Source organism: Centruroides sculpturatus, unplaced genomic scaffold, assembly GCF_000671375.1.
Source record: "Centruroides sculpturatus isolate CEXI.00-Female unplaced genomic scaffold, Cexi_2.0 scaffold420, whole genome shotgun sequence".
Lineage (NCBI taxonomy): Eukaryota > Metazoa > Arthropoda > Arachnida > Scorpiones > Buthidae > Centruroides > Centruroides sculpturatus.
Genome location: NW_019384618.1, coordinates 325,161 through 352,644, shown reverse-complemented (window position 1 = coordinate 352,644; position 27,484 = coordinate 325,161). Strand labels below are relative to the sequence as shown.

At 23.9% G+C, this 27,484-nt stretch overlaps 1 long non-coding RNA gene across 1 annotated transcript; it reads right to left on the bottom strand.

Annotated features, from left to right (window-relative positions):
- Nucleotides 1–26,958, bottom strand: LOC111625413. The gene is made up of 3 exons (XR_002756724.1): nucleotides 26,928–26,958; nucleotides 26,752–26,855; nucleotides 1–179 (listed from the first exon to the last, which is right to left on the bottom strand). It is a non-coding gene; the product is annotated as an uncharacterized LOC111625413 (long non-coding RNA).
- Between the last annotated feature and the right edge of the window lie 526 nt (nucleotides 26,959–27,484).

Here is a 27,484-nt window from a genome sequence, read left to right as displayed (position 1 = left end):
AAGTCGCTTACCATAAGGTTATTATCATGTCTTATAGGTGTTCAAATTGACCACTCTCAGTTGTTATATAGGCCTGTATTCTGGCGTGATAGGATGATTTGATACTTCTAAATGCCTCGGAAGTGATATTATGACAAATGTTAATTTGTCCAACGTTAACTTTTTATCCATCATTCAATCTAAAACAACAACAAAAAAGCTTAAATATAGTTAAACTCTATGGTGCACGACTTATATTTTAATCTAAATTTAAATTTTAAGGCATGTTTAATTAAATTGAACTGAAATAATTACATATTGATACACAAGTACAGTACAGTATATATATTTCATATACTTCCATTGAATCTAAAGTATTAAAAACTAAATAAAAAATATTTTTGTTTAATTAAGACAATGAATTTCTTTATTGCCAATAAAGATTAGGATCTGTATGAACTGAAACTTTATTGTTACTTTCTTAAAGGTTTTATTTACATTGATATAAGTCGATTTATAACTTTTCATAGAAATATATTCAAAAATTTCTATAGATTATTTATTAGATTGATTCTAAACTAATTCATCATTTTTTATTCCTAATTGTAAATAGATTTAAGATATATATATATATATATATATTATATATATCATTTCTATTTTATACATTATGTATAATTTTTATTTGGTGATAATACTCTAAGATGATTATTATTTATAACAGTCTTCTCAAAATTACCTGGGTGAGAAATAAACAATCATAAACAAAACCTTTTTTAACCAGTAATTGAATTTTAACATAACTTTCAAACGTTTTCAGCTTTCACCAAGGCCTGCTTCAGGTAATGAACTAAACTGACTTCCAAATTGGAACGTTAGAACGATGATGTTTGACTTTAAACTTTATATAATTCAAATTCACATGGCTGATTGACTTCATTTGAATTTCTTGTACAGGTACCACACATGCGCCACCGTCTCACAGTCTTTAAAGTTAATACAGTTGCCTTTCAAGTTGGCTTCATAAATTTGATATATACAAAGTTTAAAGTCGAACATCATCGTTCTAATGTTTCAGTTTGGAAGTCAGTTTAGTTCATTACCTGAAGTAGGCCTGGTGAAGGCTGAAAACGTTCGGAAGTTATGTTAAAGTTCAATTACTGGTTAAAAAAGATTTTGTTTGTGATTGATTATAATTTATATATTATAGTACTTATGATATTTAAATATCATCAACAATGTCAGATGGCTTTTAGAAATGTTACACAAGATGACATTTATAAAATTATTACATCAAAACAATATTTTTGAATGTATTTGAATGTAATTGTTAGAATTCATTTAAATGCACCATTTTGTTTAATTTTATAGTTATTTTAAGGTATTAGCTACTAACTTATTTATGTGCATTTAAAATCATATGAATAATAATTAAAAANGGTGTTTTAACTCTTTCAAGAATGAAAATAAGTTTGTTATTGACAAGACTATGTCTTGTTTATAAAATCGTACTGCCCGATTTTCTTACCAGCATAGAAGTATGAAGAAGTACATGTCGAGAGTAGATATATGGCACAGAGTATTAGGTGCCCAAATCATTTGCGCATAAAAAAATCCAGACTCGTAGGTAGTGGGGGGACCGAGAACTGAGTCAAAATAAAATACAAAATGACAACCCTCTTCTACAAACAGGCAAAACAGGCACCTCACTCCTATTAAATAATATCTGATTGTATTATTTTAAATTGCAAATATTTAGTTTTAGATTGTTTGTCAATTTAAATGTTGTCATTCTATTATTTTATTAAAATCTCTAAATTTTGAAAGCAATATTTATCACATTTGGAAACAATTTTAATTTATGATTTCATTTAAGCATCTGTTAATATTAAAACAGTTAAAAATTCAGAAATTAACTTATTTAAGAAAACTGCATCAATAGAAGAGATCAAAATATTTGCACTAAACTAACTCTATATTATGATATTCTATCAAACTGTGTTTTAATTTTTGTGTAGAGATTTAATGTGTTATTAAAAATTAGTGAGGTATTAACTTTGATACTTAAATACTTGCTGCAAATATATAAATTTAATGTAATTGTCACTTTCAATCTATAATTTCAGTTCATAAAAGAGTAATTCTTATCATGTATATAGATATTTATTTGTCATTAAATTTTTTAGGATGCATTACAAGCTTTTGAATTGCAAAACAAATTTCTTAATAAAGAAATCCTTGAATTAAATCAGTTAAGAAAGTATGGAGAAGAAAGAGAACATAAATTAATAGTGTAAATAAATCAATTTATTCTGATGACGTATTTAAATAAAATTATATGTAACAAAACATATTCTGCTTTTATGTATAAAGTTTTGTTTTAATTGATATAATGATTAAGTTATGTAGCGTTTTAGGATGTTAGATTAATCATTATTGTTAATTTAACATTCTTAATAATTTGCATTCAGAATCAGAGAGATGTCAGGTGAAAGATGAAAAAGGAAAGCTTGGAATACAAATTATGGATTACAATTACGAAATTGAAAAGAAAAATTTGTACTTATAAGTTTTAGTAATATAAAATTTACTATATATTACATTGAGCTCTAAATTTAAAATTCAAAATAAAAATGTTATGCTTGAGATTCTTGAACTTATAACGACGTACGCCTATTTCTCCGGTTTATTTGTTTAGATCTCTATAAAGATATATACATAATATAAGCGGCTTATATTTCGCATAAATTTAGATTTATGATTTATTGGTAAATTCAAAAGTACGCTGTATAAATTTACTAGCTATTTTTTCCAAGTATATTTTTTTAAATATAGAACATGGTCTACGTTTTCAAATGGTTAAAAAATGATAAAGTTAAGAAATAAGGATATTAAGGAAGATCGTTTCGAGCCATCAACTATCTTGATGACAAATCAGTTAAATCAAGGGAAATAAAAAGTAGATCCTTTATTCGGCTGTGTGAGAATAGGCTAAAAGGGCGTGGTACTATTGCTGGTATTTATCATTGGTTGTTTTTAGGAGAAGCAGACAACTGCAGATTAAGGGTGGGGCTGATGGTATCTCTAAGTCTAGCGAGTGGAGAAATGTTTAGAAGTTAATGGAGACAATTCTAAAAAGTTCGGCCAACTTATGAATTAAAAAGTTTCTTATATAATAAAATTTAGGGCAAACTTAGGGCAAACTTTATAAAAATTAGTTTCGATATAAATTTAATGGCTGAATTAATTTTTCGATCGAATAACCCAATTTCTTTCTAAAGAAATAAGGTTGTATCGTAACATATAACAAAATATTCATTTAAAAAATTACACGTTTCATTTTTAATAAAATCAAATATAACTTGCATATATCGAAAGTTTTATTTGCAGATCTTTTACATTCATTTCTAATGTAACAAGTGTTCTTTATCAAGAAGGCGCCTGTAGTAATTTTCACTAATTATATACTTCGAACTTTCCTATCCCAAAGCCTATTATTGGAGTAGGCATAGTCCTGCAGTTCTAGTATTAAAAATGTTGAGGTGTTAGGCCCTTAAGGTGCCGTCAACCTCAATCATTTCCTGTGTCTCTTCCAAATCATTTTCTATGTTAATTTCCGAATTTTGTTGAGAACTACCGATTAATTATAGAAATAATATTAATAATTATAATTATTATAGATAACCTGCAGGTATATATGGCATAGTATTTACGATACATTTCTACAGGCATTACATTAAATAGAAAAATGTAAATCAATTCAATTATACCACGATCTATAACCTAATATAATAACATGCTATTTCCTGTACATTTAATTATTGTTCCTTCTAAAAATTTACATTTTTCCTGTCATATATTTTTAAATAAAATCTTTAAAAAATGTATTATATAAAATGTATTTATAGCGTAAGTTAATTATTTATCCGAACTTTTATGATTAATACATACTGCATTGTATGTAATTAACAATAACACATAGTCTAAATACACTATATTTGGTCACCTTTATTACTCATGTCAGCATTATAATTTTTGCTTGCATATGAAGTTTTTAATGTTTTATGAGTTTTTTTGGACTTCTTTTAATCGAAATTTTATAAAATAGTAATAATAATAAAGCGAATTTTAGGTATACAGAAAGATCATTCAATATGCATTTTGGTATTAAGTGTCGGTCTATATAAAATATNCAGTAATTGTTACTTTTTAATATGTTTAAAATTGTTTATAAAATTAATATTGTTTAAAATATATAAATTTAACTCAATAAAATTTTAAGATACTATTCACGTACGTTACTGAAACTACATAATTTAGATCATTATTTTTAACGCTGACAAGCTTATTCGAACATAATAGAGATATCAATGCTTTAAATACCGTGAAGCCTATAGGGTCTATTGAAGCTTCTTAATTTTCCGATCTTATAAAATAGGCAATTATTAAATCAAAAGAAGCCCAGAAGCAATCGCAAATTTGGCAGGTGCTGTCAATGTCTGATACATCGCATAAAATGTAGTAATATAAGCCGATTCATTTGTTAACCTTGAAGAAATTATTATTTTTTAAATATTTACTTTGTTTAAATTAAATCAAAATTATCTCTTAAGTAGACTTAAAACCAAACGAAAAGTGTGAAAATCTTTTAATATTAAATGTCTTTATAACATCACTAACATTTCAATTTAATTTAAAAATTATTTCTTAAAAACATTTATTTATATTAGATAATTTCTTTTATAAATCAACAAATAAAAATTTTAAAGTTTAACTAATATTTTATTCGAATATAAAATTTGAAATTAAATGTGAAAAAGGCCTATAATTGTTAAATACAAAGTTAATATAACGTGAAATTTTCTCAATCGTCGAATAGCTTCTAATGAGGTTATCACTGTAATAAAAGTGAAATTTTAGAGGCGAACACAATAAAAAGCAACCACAATACAGTTTGCTGTGTTTTATGTCATCAATCATAATTTCTCACGAGCTGTTTTTATAAATATGAATTTTTTGGGAAATAGTTTGCTTGGATAAAGTTTTTTGCCGTCCGGGAAATTTTCATCGTATCCATCAAAATCAATCAACATCAATCAATCATTTGTTTCAATTAAGTCAAATCCTTCTTTTCTACTTAGAACCACACTATTTGATCTCTCTAAATAGCTTAGCACAAGTATCCTTTTACTTCTCATTTAACTTCAATATTATTTCATTCTATTAACGTAAAATCCACCAATCACTTCTTAAATAACCTGATTTCCTTTGTTTCTTATAAATTTATATTTTAATTATTACTTTTTAAAGAATTTAAAGTTTATTTATATGGCGAGTTTTCCTTCTCCTTCGAGTATTTTATATAAATTTATTAAACTTCCTAATAGAATGTACACGGTAATTTTGCTTCTTCAAAATTAATAATTAAATAAATAAAATAATTTTCCGGATAAATTAATTTCGGAAACTTTCTTAGATAATTGTTTTTCCGAGGAAGAGACGTCAGGAAAAAGCACACACAACGTTTTCTGCCCTCCAGTTATTGATTGGTAGACGTTGAACCTCCTCCTGTCAGGGATGGACACGTCGGTTCATCAGAGTGCCAATATATCAACCGTTCAGAACCTAAGGGGTTGTTGGTTACGGGTGTGGAACTAACCCCACCCATACTCACTATGGCAGGGTAACGATGCTCACTTGCTCTCTGCATGCCAAATAGAAGGAAGTACCGTATTCGGCATCTTAACTTCGGATTTCTCTAAGAGCGTAGCAATTCGTCGTGTCTTTTGTGTACATTATCTATCCTCTGTCTCCCATCTTTTATATTTTACATGTAAGATGTTATTATTAAAGAATAGAATGATTGATTTTACGTGATCTGGAATTAGGAACAATAGTTAATTATACAAGCGAATAAGATATTAAAGGTTTAGGGAGTTGTTGAGAGAGAGGATTTTCCTCAGAGTTGTCTCAGGGAATATAAATTTCATTGAGGGTGGATCAAAGGATAGAAAATTGATGAAAAGATATAATGAACTTGAAATGCATAGCATGCTATTAACAAGACATAATAAAAAAAAAGTTGGGAATTTTTTAATTTCAGAATAGGATCTCTTACGAATATTCTTATCAGATTCTAAATTATGATTAAAACAATTTTCTATTAAAATATTTAGTTAACGTAATAACTTATCAGCCTTTTACGAAAAATCTGAATCAAAATGGCCCTGAAGTATAATTCAAATACTTTAAATATACATTTTTAAAATTATTTTTAGAGTGAACAAGGATATTTTGATAATTTAAAAGATTGTTTTTTATATTATTATTTAAATATATAGCCTAATATTAAATTACTCTACTTAAGATGCAAAATTTTTCATTTTGTACTGTACAAAATGTGGGATGGACTAATAATGAAAAATTTAATTACATATGCATATATGAATCGTGCATAAATTTCGATTGATTTATGTTTGTGTGTAGAAAGATTAATATGTAACGTTTATTTGAATAGGATAATAAATCTAATTAATTATAATTTGTGCGAAAAATACGTGTTTAAATTTCAATATTAAAAATTATTTAATAATCAAAATATTTAAAATTAATATTATTTTCTAGACACGAAAAAAGTTGCAAATACTGTACACAAGTGAATGACAAATTTTTTTTTTTTCAAGAAACGACTCTAATTAATAGATATTATTCTTCCTATTGGATGAACGGTTATTATCTCGTTAAATGAATCCAGCACATTTGGTGGAGAATACTAACAAAGGTGATTATATCTAAGACGACAGAAAATATAAAGCCTATTTTGATCCGTTTGATAACTTTATTTTGCACGCAGTCATGTGGCAACGATGCATTAGCGAGATTATTCTAATGATCAGCCTACTTTCCTTCGCTTCTTAGTTGAGAGGGTAGGAAGATATTTCAAAAGGATATTTGTCACCTGTGTCGAATGTCTTGAATACATTTGAAGGTACTATACAATTAGATGTCGATCGACAAATGGGCGTGCTTGTGGACTTAACTCCACCCGTACGCTAGTAAAATGACGTTTCAACATATATGTTATACCCTTTATCTACCAGTTTTATCTTCTAGCTTTTAGTGCCCTCTTAATATCATGGTTGTTGTCGATTTGTTTCTTCTTATTACATATTATCGTACATGTGTCTGGTGAATAAATTAAGAAACTCATAAAATACAACGATAATTTATGCAGGGAAAAAATATAACATAGTCAGGAGATAAAATTTTAATTGTGTCAATGTCAGTATAGTATAATTTGATTAAATTTTAATTTTTATATACGAATATATGAGTAATCTTGGGAAATGTTTTTAATTAAATTTTATTGCTAACTTGCCGAATAGCTTTAATCTTATAGAATAATAAACTAATGTATTGTTCTATTAGATATTTTATTAAGAGATTATCATGCACATAAGTAAATTTATGCGCAAGAAAATCTCTTAATAATCTTTAAATCAAGAGAATAATTGATATTTGTTAAAATTACTTTTCTGTTAAATTAAATAATACTCTTGATATTAAAATCTATCATTACAAAATCTTCTAATTAAATAATTGTTTCAATAAAATAAAAATAAACATTTTGACTTTATCTTACGAACGAATTCATTACAAAAATCTCAAGATTATTCTGTGTGGATGTGTGAATTAAATATCAAAATAATTAGAGACAATAACTATCAAAAACTTTTATAAGAGAACTATTGTTAACTGAATATTTTATTAAAAATATGTAATTCACATCATATAAAAAGATATATTCTTCAGTTATGTGTAAATAACATTGATTAGTGTAGCTATAGGCGAAATTTATTCTGTTTTCTAAATAATATATATTATATAGACTATTTACTTATTTATTCTTCCAATATTTACTTATCAGTTCTATTTCAACAATCTTACATAGAGCTTACACTTTCAAATTATTGTTCTGATATGTTTCATAACTTATTTATTTTCTAAACCGAATAATTCGTGATATATGTTGGCATTTATTTCTGCATGTGAATATAAGGCGTGAACGTTTTGCTTCGGATGCAATGCATGAATTATTAACAAGTGCGATATGAATTTTAAAAAAAAAGTGTAGATATGAGTGGATATAATGAATTTTTTGTTACGAATCCTTATTGTGATTATTATCTTATTTGAATCTTGTTATGATTAATATTCTATTGTAATATTATCTTCCTTGTAATTCTGTATGTTTTTCATATTTTTCTTATTAGTTTTATCCAATTAAACACACACTATTGATTTATGTTATCTTTTTTCCACGCATAGATCATAATATGAACTATATCCTAAAAGTTTTTATCTATTAAAAAATAATTAATCAATCAGTATTTATTTATTTCAAGTAAGATTAATATTGAATCTTTAATTGTATCTTATAGATATTTTTATTCTTTAACAGGAAAAAAAAGCATTTTATTTGCAACTTTAATAAAATTTATTTTATTTAGTTAATTGAAATAACCAACTATTTAATGAAAATGCAACAAAACTGTGTTATTGATGTATCATAAAAGCTTAGTGAGATAAAATCACTAATTCAGTTGGATTTTTTCGCTAATTATTGGTGTTATTTAGCATTTTAGTTGAAGTAATCTTCAATTTTAACTTAATATAATAGTATGGATATGCCATGAAACAATCATGGTTAATTACTTTTCATATATATGCTTCGTTAACCGTGATAAATAAATGATTGCATGAAAATGATATTCTTATATTAGATAAAGCATTTTATTTCTTTATTATTTGTTCAGAATATTTTATATTAAATAATAAAACCTTATAAATAGTTTTAATTTAAATTTGAATTTAGAGTTTAGAAATGATTTATTGAACGAAGTTTAAATTGCTATTAAAATTTAAAAAATCAAAATAATTAAACGATTTTTTAAATGTTTTAAATGGTTATTTATACAAAAAAAATCATTACAATAAGATACGAAGAACATAAAACAGGTAGAATTTAAGAATTGACTTAATTAAAATAAGCGCTTTAATTGGATCATTAATACACCATTAACTTATCCGTAAGAAAGGATACATGTATATAAATGAAGTTTGATAAACTGCTTTAGTTTTTTATTTAGTCTGTCTGTATGTCAATTCTATCTGTACCTCTTATCTTTAAGGATTTTATCTAAAAAATTCTCAGGGCCAAATTATTCAGATATTTACGATTAATCTGTATTTTCCATTCTTTTTAATTAATTCTCATGGAATTAGAAAATTAATGAATGTTCTTTACTTTCAAATTCGTAAAACAAAGCAATTTACAATCAATGCATAGTAGGCTATACCACTCAACACATTGCATCAAACCTTAACATTATTGTTCAACAATATATAATAATCTTTTACATCTATCCATGAATTTATATTTATAAAAGAAAACTAAAATGGTTGGCATTTTATTTAAATTCAGAACAAATCTATTTAAGATAGCTGTCATTTTAAATAAAATTCTATAAATTGCTTTACAATTAAAGTATAAATCAACTTCGAAAATTTGAAGATTTTAGCCCCAAGAAATTTAAAGATAAAGTCCTTATAGATAAATAAGACTGATAAAACACAGGAGGAATAGACAAATAGACAGACGAGATAGCAGAAAGCAGTTTTTTCTTTAAAAAATGGTAAATTCGTTAACGTGAGTTTATTAATTAAAATATTTCTGGATTTTTTAAGAATATGTTCTAGAGCTGAATATAGTTTTTCTTTAATATATTAAATGACAGTATATAGATAAATAAGAGATAATAAGTATCATAAGAGAGATAAAAGTTTGAAAAATTCCTCGTGAATAAAAATTATGCGAAAAATTCATTTAATTTTACAGGAAATGGTTATTATTATCACTAATTTTTATAAATATTTCGATCTAAAACAAAGACGGGTGAATGAAATTTTAATCGATAAAAATTTAATTATTATAAACTATAAAAAAATATTATAATAAGATATAATTTTTAATTTTAAACTATTTAATAAAATGAAAATTAAAATAAACTTTATTGGCTTTATTTTCATGCCTAGAGAGAGATATGCAGAGATATGTATTGTAGCAAGGTAATGACGCATTCCAGACTGATTTCTAATAATATCGTATGCATTCTCGAATGCGTACAGTACAACTGAATCGAATGGATACAATGTAAGAAAACAAAAGAAAATATAATAGTCTCTAACTGTTTTTCTTTGTGTTTTACGGACTATAGCTTTTGAAGTTCAGTACATTAAATTCAATGCTTGAATGCTCAACCTACAATAGAAACTTTCAAGTATCAATTTTTAGTTGAAGATCAACAAGTTTACTAAATATTAATTTGTTATAATAAAATTACACTTTACAAATCATTAAAAAATAGTCTCAGAAAGAAATTTCCGATAATATAAAACATATTAAGATAAATTATTATTAAAGCAAAAGAAATATTAGCATCTTAATTATCAAAACAGAATTTAACAAATCATATTAAGAGCCTAGAATCTAAATAGAGAATTTATGTAGGGTAAACCGGAGTTAGTGAATAAAAGTCTTGGAAGCTGTGTGAAAATAAATTTTATTTAAAAAACTGACTGAACTAATGTTTTTATATCATACCAAACAAAACAAAAACGAGAAAAATAATGCGAAGAAAAAACAGATTTGAAAAAACAAAATATAATTTACTGCTAAATCATCATCCCACCTGTAGACATGTGGGTTAGTTGCTGAACAATATATAGATGAGCCCTCTATCAGAGCATACTCTGTTATTTCTGACCTAATCGGTCAGAAATATCAGATATAGACTTATTATTCAAGCTTCTAAAGTTTTATATACAAGAAACAAAATCATCCACTAACCTTAAGATTTTCGAAACTACAGTAAACATAAACACGCATAAAAAATTCTGCAAGTCAGAAACAGAAACATTCCATTTTTTTCACATATTTTTACAGCAATTGCGAGTAAACAGCAAAACAAACATGGCCTCAATTAACACAATATAGCTACACGTAGCGCTAACTTTCAGTTCATACACGTGTTCACCATCTAACCTTGATTTACCCTAAATATAAAAACAAAATTCAAATACATTTTTTAAAAATAAAATACAAATTTATATCAACTTGAATAGAAAGACACTTCATCTTTCTTGTTATATTAAGCTGAAAATTGATGATGTAGTGTGAAGGTGTCTACGCATATTAAGTAAAAGTATATTTAAATAATTCATAGTTGAGTATAAATTTTACTATAACATATAAAATGTAAAATACAAATAAAGTTCTATATTTCTTCATTCATACTGCAATATAAACGAAGGAAATAAATGTAAATCTTTGTAGAAAATAGTAATAATGCTTTAATTAATTAATAACTATTATAGGTACTGTACAGTACACTTTAAATTTTTATAAATATTTTATATGTAAACAATGGAATCGGTATATTTTATAAGTTAAAACAAGGGTAAAAGTTAAAAAATAACTTTAAAAACTTCTTTAAAAAACCATGAGAAAATATTCTTCACAGTCTTTACCGATTTTCGAGGAGACTTAAATATAGGAGTCTATAGTTTTTAATTAAGTCTCCTCGAAAATCGGTAAAGACTGTGAAGAATATTTTCTCGTGGTTATTTTTTAAGTTTTTAAAGTTTTTTTTGTTTTATCCTTTATAAAATAGAACCTTTTAACTTACACTTTTAATCCAAGAACATCGTAAGCATATAAAATGGAGATAACATGTCAACGCAATGCTAGCATTATTTCTATTTAATTTCGAAAATTATTCAATGCATATGGTATAATTTGATGCAATAAAACAATTTTTATGAAGAATAGTTAAGCCAGAAATTAAAAGTTTATCAAGTATTTCTTATACGGGAGAGTAGGTAAATTCTAAAATGTTTCGAAAAACCATTGTCATTTATAAAGTGATGTATTATTAATTAAAAATATCTTAAAATATTATAGTATAGATAAAGATTTATTAATTCTAACTTAACTAATTTATATAATTTTTAAAATTTATATATTTTTGTAAAACAGAATATTTCATATTTCTTCTAAGCGTGTTTTTTATTAGAACTTCACTATATTAATACTTGTATTGCATTTAAAAAACAGCTTTATCGCTATAAAAATTTACCAATTTAACACACTAAAAGACAATATTTACTGGTATTTTAATAATTAATGTATAAAAATGGAGAATTATAAAATAGATAGCTGACAGTACTACTATCTTATGTTCTAATTTCAATTTATCTTAAGGAAAATTCAAAACTATAAGTTTAATAAAGTTAGTTTTAAAAGTTGCAGAATTTGAGAACAACAAATCGCAGGTTCTGATACAAAAGACCGACAATCAAAGGGCGGACAAGGCCGATGGGCCGACACCCAAAGGCTGACATCGACAATTGGTCGACGTCAACGATAGACATAAGTAATATCGTCGATTTAGATCGGTGAAATCAAGGATATATTTCGTTGGTAATTTCTATATTGAATTAATATTCAAAAACACATAACGATAAATTAGCTGTCAACTCTTTATCTGCCGTTTAAAAAACATACATTTTCTTTTAGAAATAATTAGAATATATTATAAACAAAATCCGTGGACGAGAAAAAATTACATTTCTTTCGATGAGGACCTTGTACACAATTTAACTATTTAATAAAAGAAAAACCCAGCTATTTAGAAAGAACCTTACAAATATAAAATTACGTTTCAATTTTCATTTCAACTGTATTTTTGATATTTTTTATATAAAATTAAATAATAAACTCTAAATTTGATTCATTTGACGTATATACGTAAATTTTAGTTTGAAATTTACGTAATTATATATAACATTTTATTGGCTTTTAATACATTTATACTTTCATATATTTAATTATTCGATATCTCCATGATAGTTGTAGCAGCTTTCTTTATTTTATATTGTCTAAAGTATATAAAATATTTTTAAATAGTATCAAATGTATCTGTATTTAATCTTTGTTAGTATACCGATCGAATAATGAAGACATAAAAATGATTTATAGCTTACTGTTAACGATCAAACCTCACTTATTTTATTAAGTAGTTGGTTCTTCATTGTATAATTTAATCACATTTTTCTATTCTTTTTTTATAACAAGAAACTTTAAAACATTTTAATATAAAATTAATCTGTAAAACCAAGCTGTTGTCAAAAGCGTTAGCGATTAATCAAAGTTCAATACAAACTCTATTACTTTTATATACCGTAATAATAATGCTTTAAATATAAAATAAATATCCTATTTTATTAATAAATAATAAAGTAATATTCTCAATGTTTTTTTTTTGAAAAATATCGATTATTTTTAACGCAGAAAATGTTTGCAATTTAAATTGTCTTTCTAATTTTTTTTGCATTTTTAAATATTGATTTAACACAAATAAATAAAATAAATACAGTATATATTTTTTGCAATGTCTAATGAATATTGCCTGTAACGTTTTTTGACTATTTTTTATATCGAATATTTTGAATTTAGTTCATCCTTTCTGGTCTATCAGCGGTCGAGTGGATAACATCACTGAACACTGAGTTTGAGACTAACCAACGAAATGGTTACATGAATTGCCCATGTTTTCTCCACGTTTTTAATAGTTAAATATAGGCCATTTTCTCATAAAATGTTCTTCCGGGAGGCCTCTTAACAGATCTTTCATATCCCATAAAACCAAACTAGACTAAAGCGATCGTTTTTGTTCGTCTTTTAGTCATCGGCCTTTCGTCCGAAAATGTGAATCTGTTTATATAAAATTTATCTTAAAATAGCATTCTAAATATCACGAAAAAATATATATTTTTAAATTTTGTCCAATTTTTTTTCTGAATAATAAAAAAAATATAATCGTTATTGCTCTATTTAACCTTCTTTAATAAAATTTGAATTAGAATCATACAGCAGCTGAAAGCAAATCAAATAAATTTTCTAATGTATTACTTTAATTACATTTAACTAAATAAATTTCTTGTAATTTTTTATAAAATATAAATGACTGTAAAAAATTAGAGCAGAAAATTCTTGTAATTAAAGTGTCTTTGATATATTAAAAAATTCTTTTGGATAAATTCTTTATGTCTTTCTTATTGAAAAACGATCTAAATAAACCCTAAATTGTCTTGCAATACTATTACTAAAGGAAAAATGTAATAGATGGATCCGGTTCTTCCCCACAACAAATTTTTCTTCTCTTCTTTTTCCTCTTAACCTTGGATGAAAATTTTAAGAACGGGATTCGAATGCATTTCATTATTTTCTATTTAAAATTTCTCAAAATGGTAAAACGGATTTAATAATATCAAATCTTTTAATTTAAATTATTTTTTCTCCGAAAATTTCCCAAATGAACAGATATAGAAAAATATTTTTTAAATTATTGGCTAATAAAAAAATCTAATAAAAAATTATTGAATTAAAAAATCTATATAAATCAAAATTAAAGTCATATTTTACTTATAAAAATGTATGAATAAATATTCCATCTTTTAAATTACAGATTCAATATTTTTAAAAATTTTTTAATTCGAAATTTTATTTTATACAAATATGCATTTATCATTTTATAATCACGCAGTTTGTTCTTGTCAAAAACTAAAAAAAATTAATAACAATGAATTTATTGTCATCAATTTTTATATTAAATCAAAGATAATACTTTAAAAATTTTTCATTTGATACTATACAATCTTCTCTTACATATCTAATTACTATATGAGTTATAAAACTTAGTACAGTATAATGAAAGGCAGTTCTGATTCTCTACAGACTGAAATGATAATAATATGGTACACAGAGTCCCTGCACGTGGTGAGTTTGAAGCTTATCCTCGTTTGGAAAGAATTAGTAATATTTTTACTTGATTTTTTTATGTTGCATCAGTTCAATTATTCCTTAGTCAGGTGTATAGAATAATACAATACAGCAATGTTTAAAGATTAGTAAAGTGCGTTATGAAAAACTAGTGCTTTTTTAACCCCCAACCTTTTAAAAATCTTGCACATGGGCCTGTATTAAATATAACGTATTGTACTGTATTTTCTGTTATATTATATATTAGAATATGATGTATATAATTAACCTAATATAATATATGATACATAGATTCAGAATTAATTTGTTTGGGTAAATATGAATTTTATATACGTTTAATTTTCGAATCGTTAAAGATTCCGAGTGTATAAAAAATTTAAAACCGTAAAATCTATAATTCTAAGTACAGAATAATGCCTTATTCGTAAACTGATAATAAATCATTATAGTTCTTTAATGCACAACAAAGAAGCCAAAATACTGTACATAATTATAAATTTCTAACATTTTTGAAATTGTTTGTTAATGTTTTATTGCTTCCTATATAATATTTTTGTGATTTGTTAGTTTTTAAACAATTATTAAATACATTTTATTTAAAAAATGTTATTTTTTACACGCAATATTATAAATTTCGAATAATTAAAATAATTATTTCATATGTTTGCATGTTTTAAATTATATGATGCAAACTTATCCAAATAGTAAATATTCACAGTTTATTTTGAACAATTATTTTCAGACAAAATTTAATATAATTTTTTTTTAATTTTAAATTTTTTTAATTTTCTGAGTTATAATTCAAACGATTTACATATAGTCCTATTATAATATGAAAAATACTTAGTTAAATAATTTGTCGAGAGAAAATTTTTTATAAAATATAAGAAAATTAAACAAATCTAATAAAATATTCTCTTCTATATAATAATACTGTTTAAAAAATAAAAAAAAAATTATTAAGTAACTAAATCGAAATGATTAACATAAGATAAAATCAGGATTAACAATATTTAGCATTTTTAATAATAATTTAAATAGTTAACTTTAATTTTGCGTATAAAATTATTTATCGGCAGGGCAGCCTGTCCCTAATCGCCTGACCGAACCCATAATTGGTATGGGGAAAGTCCCCTTAATACTCTTAGAGCAGAAGAGTTAATTTAAGAATTAAAATTAGAAAATAAAAATTTATTCCAAGGAAATCATAAATTGTTTAAATGATTTTCAAATACAGTAAAAAATATGAAAAACTAAATAAATATAGAATCATAAATTTCTTTTTGATGTAAAAAGTGTAATTAACAGACTGTTTGGAATTATACTGCGAATTAAACTAACTTAATGAGTATTTTATGGCCTTCCTTAACGCTTTGATATAACATAAATGTAATATAATGAAATTATTTTATAAAAAGATTTAAATACAGTAATACCCCGAACTTACGCGATAGGTGGGACCGAGCGATGACCGCGTAAGTCGAATTCGCGTAAGTCGGGGTATAATTTCGCAATTTGTGTAAAATCCAAGTGGGATGTATGTAAGCTAATAAATGTTCTCGTTAATCTTATCTCGTCTTTTGATTCGTTCACAGTTACAAGAAATCACTACATAGAGTCTCTCGAGTCTCCGTAGATATAACAAACACAGAAATAAATAACACAAAATAAATTGTAGCTGTGTGTCGATTCGCGCGACACGTCCGAACATGTAAGCTCAACAATAGTATGAGGGGAGTGAGTAATCAAGAGTTGCGTGGCGCTCAAACAAAAGACAAATCGACGAGATTTGAAAATCGTGTAACTCCGGGTTTGCGTAAGTCGGGGTAGCGTAAGTCGAGGTATTACTGTATTGGAATTTAAAGTGATTCACTATTTCAAAAATGTTCTTTTAAATACTTAAAATTTATTATATGTTTTATTTATAATATATTCATAGACTTAAATCAGTATTTAAATACTGTACCTTGATTAAATCAAATTTTTAATGCGTTTAACTAGATTTTCAGATTTACATACAAAAAATTCATTTTAAATTAATTGAATAATTTACTAATAGCCTCATTCTTAAAATGACATATTTAATATTATATAGTCACATATCGTATTTAAAAAGTTATGTTTTTATTACGGAAATTAAATTAAAGGAAAACAATATTTAACGTAATATAATTACATTTTTACTACCTGAAATAAGTGATTTTGTAACTATATTCCACATTAACTTCCCACTAAACAAAATTAAAGTGATTTCGATTCCCAACATTGGCCAACAATGACTGACATTTTTCATTTTTTTAATAAATAAACCTAAAGTTTACAAAATTATAAACTATAAGATTACAAACTGTAAATATACATATTATACTTTTTTTTAATTCATATTTTTACTTCATTTTCTTATAATGATACAAAATAATACATTTCAAGATTCATTAAATAATACTTAAAAGTTTACCTACATATTATGTAACGCAGTTAGCGAAAGGAAACGTACAAAATGTCTTCAAATGTGCTAAGATTTATCATATGAAGCGAGAGTAAAAGTTATGTTAACAAATACTGACGAATAAAGCCACGAAAAAATTAATTTTCTTATAATAAAAAAAAAAATATTGCAAAATTTTCTCTTTGTAAAAATTACAGTTTCATGTACAATTCAGAGAGAGAATTATTTTTATATTTTAAAACTTTTATAAAATAATTGTACTAAAATACAAAAAATCGTTTTTAATTTAATAAAGCTATGTTTATCTACTTCAGTAAGGATTAACGACTTTCTCCACTCTGATATAAAGAAAATATATTGAAAAAATATGACTTTTTAAAAATAGGTTAATATTTTTAAATTGAAATTTACTTAGACGTCAAAATTGCTCTAATTACTGAAATATTGGGCTAATCGTAATTGATAGAAGTGGTAGAGATTACTCTGACCGGTTTTATTTAATTATTATTTTACTAAATAATTAAAAAATATACAGTTATTTATTTACAGATTTGAACCACGTTATATATCTTTAATTAATCTCAAAAATATTAAATAGCACATGCTTTACAGATATTTATTTCACAGTATTATTGTCTTCCAACTATCCAGAAACGTGTTTCGGTTTCTCTTCACCCATTTCACATTTAGTAATATTTTTCCCTTGTACTTATACGCTCCATAAAAGTTACTAAAATATTGAAAATATCACTATTCCTGAGATTAATTAAATATTTATTTGTAGATATCTAAAATCACTTGTAAATGATACAAATATAAATGCCTTAACTTGGTGCATTAAGTTATTACAGAATCAAACAAAACTCTAACATAACTTTAATAATTTATTTTTTAAAATAACAACTTGATATTTAGTTATTTTATGTATTTAATTATTAAAGCATTTTTCGATTTGATTTGAAATATTATCATCGATAGCCGTGTTTTTGAGATTGAATAACTTTCTAGATTTTAATAATAATTAAAATTGAATTTAATATATCTTATTATATTTGTTTACTATTCAATTATGTAATAAAATTAATTAAATCACACATAACTTTGCTAATAATCGTATAGCTCATACTTAGATTCGAATAATTATATCGTGAATAAATCAAAATATAATTATTTGTTATCTTTTAAAAAGGGTTTCATTCTAAATTTAAACACATTTCTAAACGATAATTCTATAAAATTAATTCTTTGAGGTATTACGTTCAATTTAATGGATATAAGAATTAGTTTAATTCTTCTTTGGGAAAGACTTGATACGTTCTTTGAAGGAAATAAATTCCTTGGGGATATTTTTTAATTACTTTCATTATTATTTAATATACGAAAGAAATGAATTTTACGAAATTTTGATCATTTAGAAATTTTACTAAACTTTTATTCATTTGAATCAAACCGTTATAAAAATTTTTAAAACATTTTTCAAACTAAATTTATTTCACAAAATTTTGTCTATACCTTATAATAAGCTCTGGAATCGTGTACAGAAAAATAGTAAACATTTAAAATTCATTCTTTAGCTTATAAAAACACATCTGAAAAATAGTTCTAGCAACCTAATTATTTAAAAAAATTATCTAAAAATAAATTTATAATTTAAATGTTTCTATACTAGCTAATTATAAATAGGTGAGTAATTACTAGGATTGAATCTGAATTTTATTGGCTTTGTAAAAACAAAATGGGAAAGAGCATTAAAATGAAAAAAAAGATCGAATTATATACTTATATAATTTTTATGTAAATAAAGTGAGTATTAGCTAAGAGATTACGAAAATAACCAAAAATCTATATTAATCGCTTAAACAGGCTAATTACAGTATTTACAAACATTTTTCTTTTGTTATTTTTAATAAAATTCAAATATTTTATTTTTGATTAATTTGTTTTTGCATTTATGAGGACATTGGAAAGCATACGACTTTAATTTTAAATAATTTCGTTAACATCGATTAAATCTTTTATTGACTTGTTTCATTTTATAATTTACTTAAGGACTTAAGTTATGTGAAAATAGAAAATAGATGAAATAAATTTATTTTACAAACTTTTAACTGATTTAGCTGATTGTTTCAAATAAAGAAACCACCAAAGTTTAAATTGTCATTTTTTTTAAATTTTACTTCGCAAAAGAATTTAATTATTAAACAGTCTGTTTGATACTGTATCTTCTTATTTTATAAATTGTTTATTATCGCAATAAATTTTAGTATTATATTATAAAATAGTCAAATTTCAGGTAGTCGAAATCCATGATACAAGTCGATACGGTATCAGAAAAATATAAAATTATGAAAATTAGAGCAAAAAAAAACTTATAAAATTATCATTTAATACTTCATAACAATTAAAATCTTGTAATATCATTTTAAGCAGTCACGAAATTCATATATGTATTACTAATTTATTTTAAAAAACGATTCGTTCATAAAGACTGACATAAGGAACACACTAATGATTAAAACGATTAACTAAACTATAGCATGAAATGAAACATTTTAGTTTTTTTCAGTTCAAAAAGGACTTGCAAATAATATGAAACAATTAAAAAGTTGTTTAATTTAACTATTTTCGAAAGAAATAGGCTATATCTTTCATTAAAATAAATAAATAAATGAAAGTACTTAAGTGCTATCATCTTCAAGAAGCCATATGAAATAATGTTAATTTGTTTGTTATACAGTACTTATGCTCTACTTGTAATTTGATTACAGCTTTTTTTAAATTCTTATTTCATTTAATATATTTCTTATGGTACTAAATTTAATTAGACTTAGTTAATTCAAAGCTCATTTAAACTATTATCAAATAGTTCAGATAATTAACAATTTATTAAAATATATTCGTATTATTCATTTATAAAAATATAAATGTTATAAATTGCTACAATATGAATATAGGGCCTCAAATATAAAGCAAGCTTTTAATCTCATTAAAATAATATAAATTTAAGTGTTTTAACAGTTAAGATGTAAGATAGTTTCTTAATAATTAAATAGGAATAAAATAAATATTTTGCGTGTAGAGGTAGAGGGAAAAAACGAAATTTTAACCAACTTTTACAACTCTAAGCTTATATTGGACCAAAATGATTAACTCATGAGGCGGAACTAATGTCGACAGTTGTATATCATTTTATCAGAATGCCTAGACATAATGCTTAAGGCTAATTATAAAAAATTGGATCTCATAAAAAATAAAAACAAAGTCAGCTAGTCCAAAACATATAATGTCCTGCATATTTATTTGTGTTCTAATTCTAATTAATTAATTCAAGAAATGTTGCATAAATACTTGTATTCGCATTCTTTCTACTGCAAGAAAACAAATTAAGAACAAAAATTATTCCAGAGAGCATATCCATTAATCAATTGCATATTGTCATCATAAAAATGTCTTTGCGATGAAACTCATTTAAATTTAATTAGATGGTGTTAAATTTTCGATTATTTTATTTTTTTATTTACACCTATTAGTCTCTTGATTTAAAATATTATTTTATGAAGAGTAAAATGAGTTCGATGAATACTTATGATAACAGATTGCAGGAAGAGTTATTAATGGACGTGTCTTCATCCTTATCCGGAAGTTAGTCACGTACAATGTCGCATGACATACATCATCAAATGGCGATTAGCATCATCTCTTCACCCCAACTTGTCATTGAACGTGTTGGGCGAGATGCAGTTGAAGGTTATACTGCAAATAGCTTACGCTTGATCTCTCTTGTACGCTCTTCAATAATTTCTTTACAGCATCGTATTAAAGTAACCTTACACTTCAAATATTTATTCTAGAGGAGTATACAAACGCTAACAATGTTCTCGCGATTATAAATTCGTTATTCAAATTCAAATAAGTATTATAACATAATATATAAAGGCCTACTGGTTCATAAATTAGAATAATGTTGAGAATTTCAAAAAATGATAATAATTATGTCGTAGCTCTTTTCTCAGAAGTTAAAATAATTTAAACATAAATAAAACTAATTTTTTTTCCTAAATCCGGTTTAACCAATACGATTTCCTGATATATAGCACTTAAATGTCACATGTTATTTATTGCACTATAGGACAGATATTATGTTTTAGTGTAAACATAACAAAAATCATTTTAATTCAACATAAAATCCTTATTTTTACTTCATAAAACTCAACTTTTGATTTATTTAAATAATAAATAGATTTTATATTAACTAGTATATAATATAGATTTGCATAGAATATCTACATAATAAGCTCTGGGAATGCAAACAATGGAAAACAATATTTTTTATAGATTGATTTAATGGACTAAATATTATTCTATTGAATATAAATTACTGATAACCTTGTAAACGTATATCAGAAACCAAAATATGAGTTAAAAATAAATCTAATTTCAGAAATCGTTCTCCTAGTACTAGTAGTAGTGGTAGTAATGGTAGTAGTAGTTGTAGTAGCAGCAGTATTCCAATATGCAATTGGTTGTAGTCACGATATCTTTCACAAGACTATTAGGTTCAACTAAGTGCCTGCTTTGAAAAATAGTCATTTAAAAATATTTAACATAGAGAATACAATAATTACCCACTTTCAAAATATTATAATTAAGAAAGTGGTTTTAGATCATAACAGTTATTTATGCTAAAGATTATTACAATACCTACGAAAAGCAATAAAGAATTTTTAAATTTTGTCATTACCCTAACTACTATGTGGCTATCATAATTAACCTAAATCTTAGATTAATTTAAGATATAAATAAAAATTAATATAATAAACTATTTTAATTTTCGAAAATATTAAATAAATGATTTCTACTTTTTATAAAAAAAAATTCTCTAATAATTTATAATTTGTATCCGAATGAGACCAATAAAACTGCTCCCAATTTTCAAAATGGCCCTTGATATAATTACAAAACGACATAAAAAGTTCATACCATTCATTATATAATATATATATTTTTTATTATTATATTATAATCTAAGTGATGCAATAATCATAAATAATATTGAATTCAAGTAGACTTTTTATCAAGTGCATCACCTTAGAGAGTGAAAACCTTCAAGTCGTTTATTTAACAATATTTCTAATCAAGTAATAAACGTAGTCTAATAAAATATCAAAACGCTTCTAAAAAACCCTCCGGGAAATCTGGAAACTTATGCTTCAATTATAGGTAACATTTTGATAAGTTAATGATTAAATATATTAGAATACTTGTCAGGTTTCGGTACTAAATTAAACGTTTTTTATAACAATCTAAGTGGAATGTCAATAGTTTTTCATTCGCTTTATTTTTAAAATAAAAAAATAAAAAAATACTTAAGGATGAGAAAATACTTGTTAAAAATCTATCATGAATCTTGTTGGGATTTTATGTTTCTAGTTTGCAATTAACAACATTGTAAGAGACTATTATATTTTCTTTAATTAAAATAAATTAGTTGCCTGCAGTCAGTTCACCTACTCTTATAAGATGAAAAATTGAATTAATATTTAAAAATAAAATTAACATAAAAACAAATATGTATATAATTATTTACAATTTTAAATAATTAATTGCTAATTTTCAGGACATTAAATAAATTATATTAATTTATAATAAATTTTACATATTTGCTAATTGTTTTAAATGTCTACGATATAACTTGTGAAATTCGGGTGAAATTAAATTTATAATAATATATAATCTATTTTAAATAAGTTCATTTTATTATAAAAACTTAAAAACAGTTTTTACTATAAAAATAATTATCACTAATAATTTATATATAAAAAGTTTGTTTAAAATTTTTCATTTTAACGCAACTAGCTAAAAACTATAAAATATTATGATTTAGATTTATTTTAAGTTAAATGAAATCTAAAAAGTCATATCATCATTTCTTTTAATATTATTTCTTTAAAGTTTTCAGATTTTTAATTGCATAAAATAACATTAATCTGCGCCACTAACACATCACTAATAATAATTTAATGATTACATTTCCAATACCTGCATTCCTAGATTAAATTTCATATTAGTAAATGGCAAAGCCTGATGATATTTTTATTATATTAACTGAAAGTAAATAAAATAAAAATAAATAATTTTATTTTATTTTTTTACCTGAAAATCTGTGATATCAATAACTAACTTACGACACGAAATGCTTGAGAACAAATAATAAATATTTCGANAAATTAAATAATAAAAAGTAAAAATAAAGGGTTTAATACGATATTTCTAAATATATTTAAATTTTATTTTAACGGTATTATTTTAAAAATATATTTATAAATATATTAATGTGGTTAGCTTATAAAAAGGCAATTTATAAAATTTCTATTCAAATACGAATCTGAATAGGAATAATAATATGACATCTAATAATAGTGTAGGAAATTTTAAAGATAGTCGTAAGCATACAAATTATCTTGGTTGAACCCTTCAAAGCCTATAGCTATCACGAAAAAAGCTACAGGCCTGTAATGAGTTAGTTGCTTGTATATCACAATATATTTTAGTTATTATGACAACATTAATAAAATATTATATCATTTATATTATTATATGATTTGAAAACTTATTTAAATATTAAAATTTTTAAACGTCTAATTAAATTTATAATATTAAACTCAATAAAATGCTAAGTTTATAAAGATTGCTTTTAAGTTATATAGTTGATACATATAATTTTAAAAACGAATTTAAATATGTTTCAGTAAAAGTGAAAGAAAGGTTTTGATAGGAAATATAGACCGAATAATCAAAAAACAAATTAGATTTAAAGCATTTTATGCTAATTTTCTTTTACCATTTTCAATTATACCTTTTATATCGCAGGATAGTGATCATATGTTAAATCATTCAACATGTGATACTGGCATTATTCAGATGGTTAATTCATAAACGCATGAGAATAAAAAAATGTGACATTTATTTATAATAGATAAATATAGTGAGAAAATGTAAAAGATTCGCCAAACTATTCCTTAATAGGATACTGATGGAATCCGATGTCTGGTTTCTAGAATGTAAACAGCTGTGAAGTGAATTTAAATTAATAAATATTTTGAATCATGTTTATCTCAAAAATTTAAATAAGAAAACATCATTAAAATAATAAGCTTTAAAATATATTTGAAATATTTTACCCACACACAAATAATAATGATTACAAACGATAACGACAAACTATACATAACTATACGACAAACTCTGTATGTATAATACGGTGTTTTAACTTACATTACTATAAAAGCATTTATTTTTTTAATAAATAAAGCAAAATAAGCTGATGAAAATTGTGTAGGATCTATCAGATGTGATTTAAGTTAACACATTTAAAAATTTAAATAAGAATAGGCCTGTACCATCATCATGGTTTATGTTTAAATAATAAGTCATTTGACGAATTACTTATAATGTATTAAGATTTAAATAATAATAATTATTATTAATAAGATTAATAAACTCATAAAGATCTTTTTAAGATATACTTAGACATTCAAATTTGATCAAGAAATATAAATGAAAATTTATTTTAACATCTAAATTTATACTCTTAATTGTCATTGTCTAAAAAGTGTTCGAATTTTTTATTAAATAATAATATTTTGACAAGAGTATCATAGTTTTTAAAAAATTCGAGCTGTAAATCAAAGTTTTTAATGTTTTGATTAGCCAACTAAAGTATTCAAGTTTTAGAAATTTATTAAATTTCTCCAGAAAATTATACAGTATTTCTTTATGTTTTCTATAAAAATTACTAATTATTATTTTATTTCTTTCTTAAACATCCTGTAGAGAGAACGTTTGCTTAAGTTTATTAGTTTCCACTTAATTATAAGATCTTTGTATAGCTGATGGAAGTATCAAATTTGCAAAATTAAGGCGATATTTAAATCATTGCATTTTGTATAAAATATACAGTGGTTTAAATAAAAGATGAATAATTTTTTTATATGTTTATCATTCATTGTTTATTAATAAGCAAAATAAAGTTATCGATCTTGCAGTAATTGTAAATAAGTAATTAAATTTTCAAGCTTAATCAGTGGTACAAACATATTGATGATATTTAAATTGTTATAATTATTTATTTTCTAATAAAAACGATTAACTCATTAAAAAATAAGAAACTGAAAGTTATAGTTATTGCTTGCTTCTTATATAACAAGTAAAGTAAAACTAAGAAATATTTTATCAAATAATTTTATATATAGTAGTTATGAGTACTTAATGATTATATCAGTAAAGAAAGTAAAAAATAAAAAATAAAATAAAATGAAAAATTGTGATAAAAATTCATATTAATCTACGAAAATAGATTTATTTATATTAGGAAAGTGGTAGCATATTTTTCTATTAATACTTTTTACATTATTCTTAAATCCAATTCTATTGATACGAAGTAGAAAAATTGATTTAGCGTAGAAAATTTTACTTCAATGATAAGATATGAAATTTTATTAAAATATCAATTTTATAAAATACATTAATCTTAATTTTATTAAATTTAATTCAAAATTTGCAAATTTACGCTTAAAAATAAACTGAAATATTTCCACGTACTTTATGCTAAATAAAATAAGACTTTTTCACAATATATGATAGTTCAAAAATAATATAATTCATATTGGATATAGATTTTTACATCATTCACATGTATTTTTTATTAATTAAAATGTATGTTGAAACTTTTGATCCTTAAGAAATTCGAATACTCAAAAGAAAATAAAACTACTAATTTTTAAATACTTTCTTCAAAAAACTTTAAAAAAAGTTAAAATATAAAATTAATATAATAAAATATAAAATACATAATGTAATAAATTAAATGCTTATTTAAAGAAAATTAAGTTTAAATTTGCATTGATTCCTTTCAGCATTTGCTTTGTTTTTTACAACAAAAACAATTTTATCAATAAGCATATAATTAAAGAAAGAAAACAAAGACACAGGTCTACAGGTCTTTTAGAAATTGTAGATAAGTAATTAATTTCCCTACTTTCCAGCATTCAGAATACTTTGACATTATCTTGGAATAGAATACATGACCTCCTGAATACCAGAAAATAATACAGTAAATAAAAGTTACTAATAGAATTGCTATATTATAGAGGCTGAGATAAATATATTGAAAATTTTATAGATTTCTTTCATGTTTGTTCTATATTCATTTATATTAATTCTAAACTTATTTAAATGAGATTTTTATATCTCTTTTGCTGAATTAATTAAGAAACTTGTACTAATTTCTAGATTATGCAAAGTGTTATGGAAACACTGATATCACTTATGAAAATTAATATGATTAGTTACAGGAAAAAATTCTTTAATGGAATAGGAAGTATACAAAACAAAAGGGTTAAAGCGAACACTAAATACTCACCGTCATGAACAGCGATTCAGAAACAGAGCATGTTATTTAAGAACAAAAACGAATTCAAATCTAGTGCTATGATTACAATAGAGCAATGTTTATCATGTCAGACCCTACAAAAAAAAAACAATAAAAATTATTTTAAACAACATAAAATTGATGTAAAATGTAAACTTTAAGCTTACATTTCAAAACAGTAAACAGTCATTCTTCTTCTTCTTCCTCCTTTACATGGGTTCATATGCGTAAACAGTCATAAATAATAGGAAAGCTTATGTTTAAAATCATTAAAACATTAAAAAAAATTTTTTTTGTGTTTTCTACTTTATGAATGCATTTTTATAATTTCATTTTATCCTAATACATTAATCTAATTATTTAAACTTATAAAATAAGCATTTATAGATCTATAATTTATAAGCATAAACCCCTTTGAATTTAAAATAATCGAATATTTCAGTAAAATAATGTTCTTAAAAATATCAATAAAATAAAAAAATAACGAAATTTGAAACAAAATCTAAAATATAAAAAAATTTAGACTAAGTAATGTTAAACTATCAATAATTATGCAAATTGTATGATAAGAAGTCATTATTTATATAAGAAATTTATCCGTTAGTTTAAAAATATTCATTCTTCAATATTTTAATTAGCAAATGTAGAGACTAATTAATAAGTTTTAGCGAAAAATATTTTAGAAAATATTAATAAATTATTTTCTTAATAAAAATACAAATAG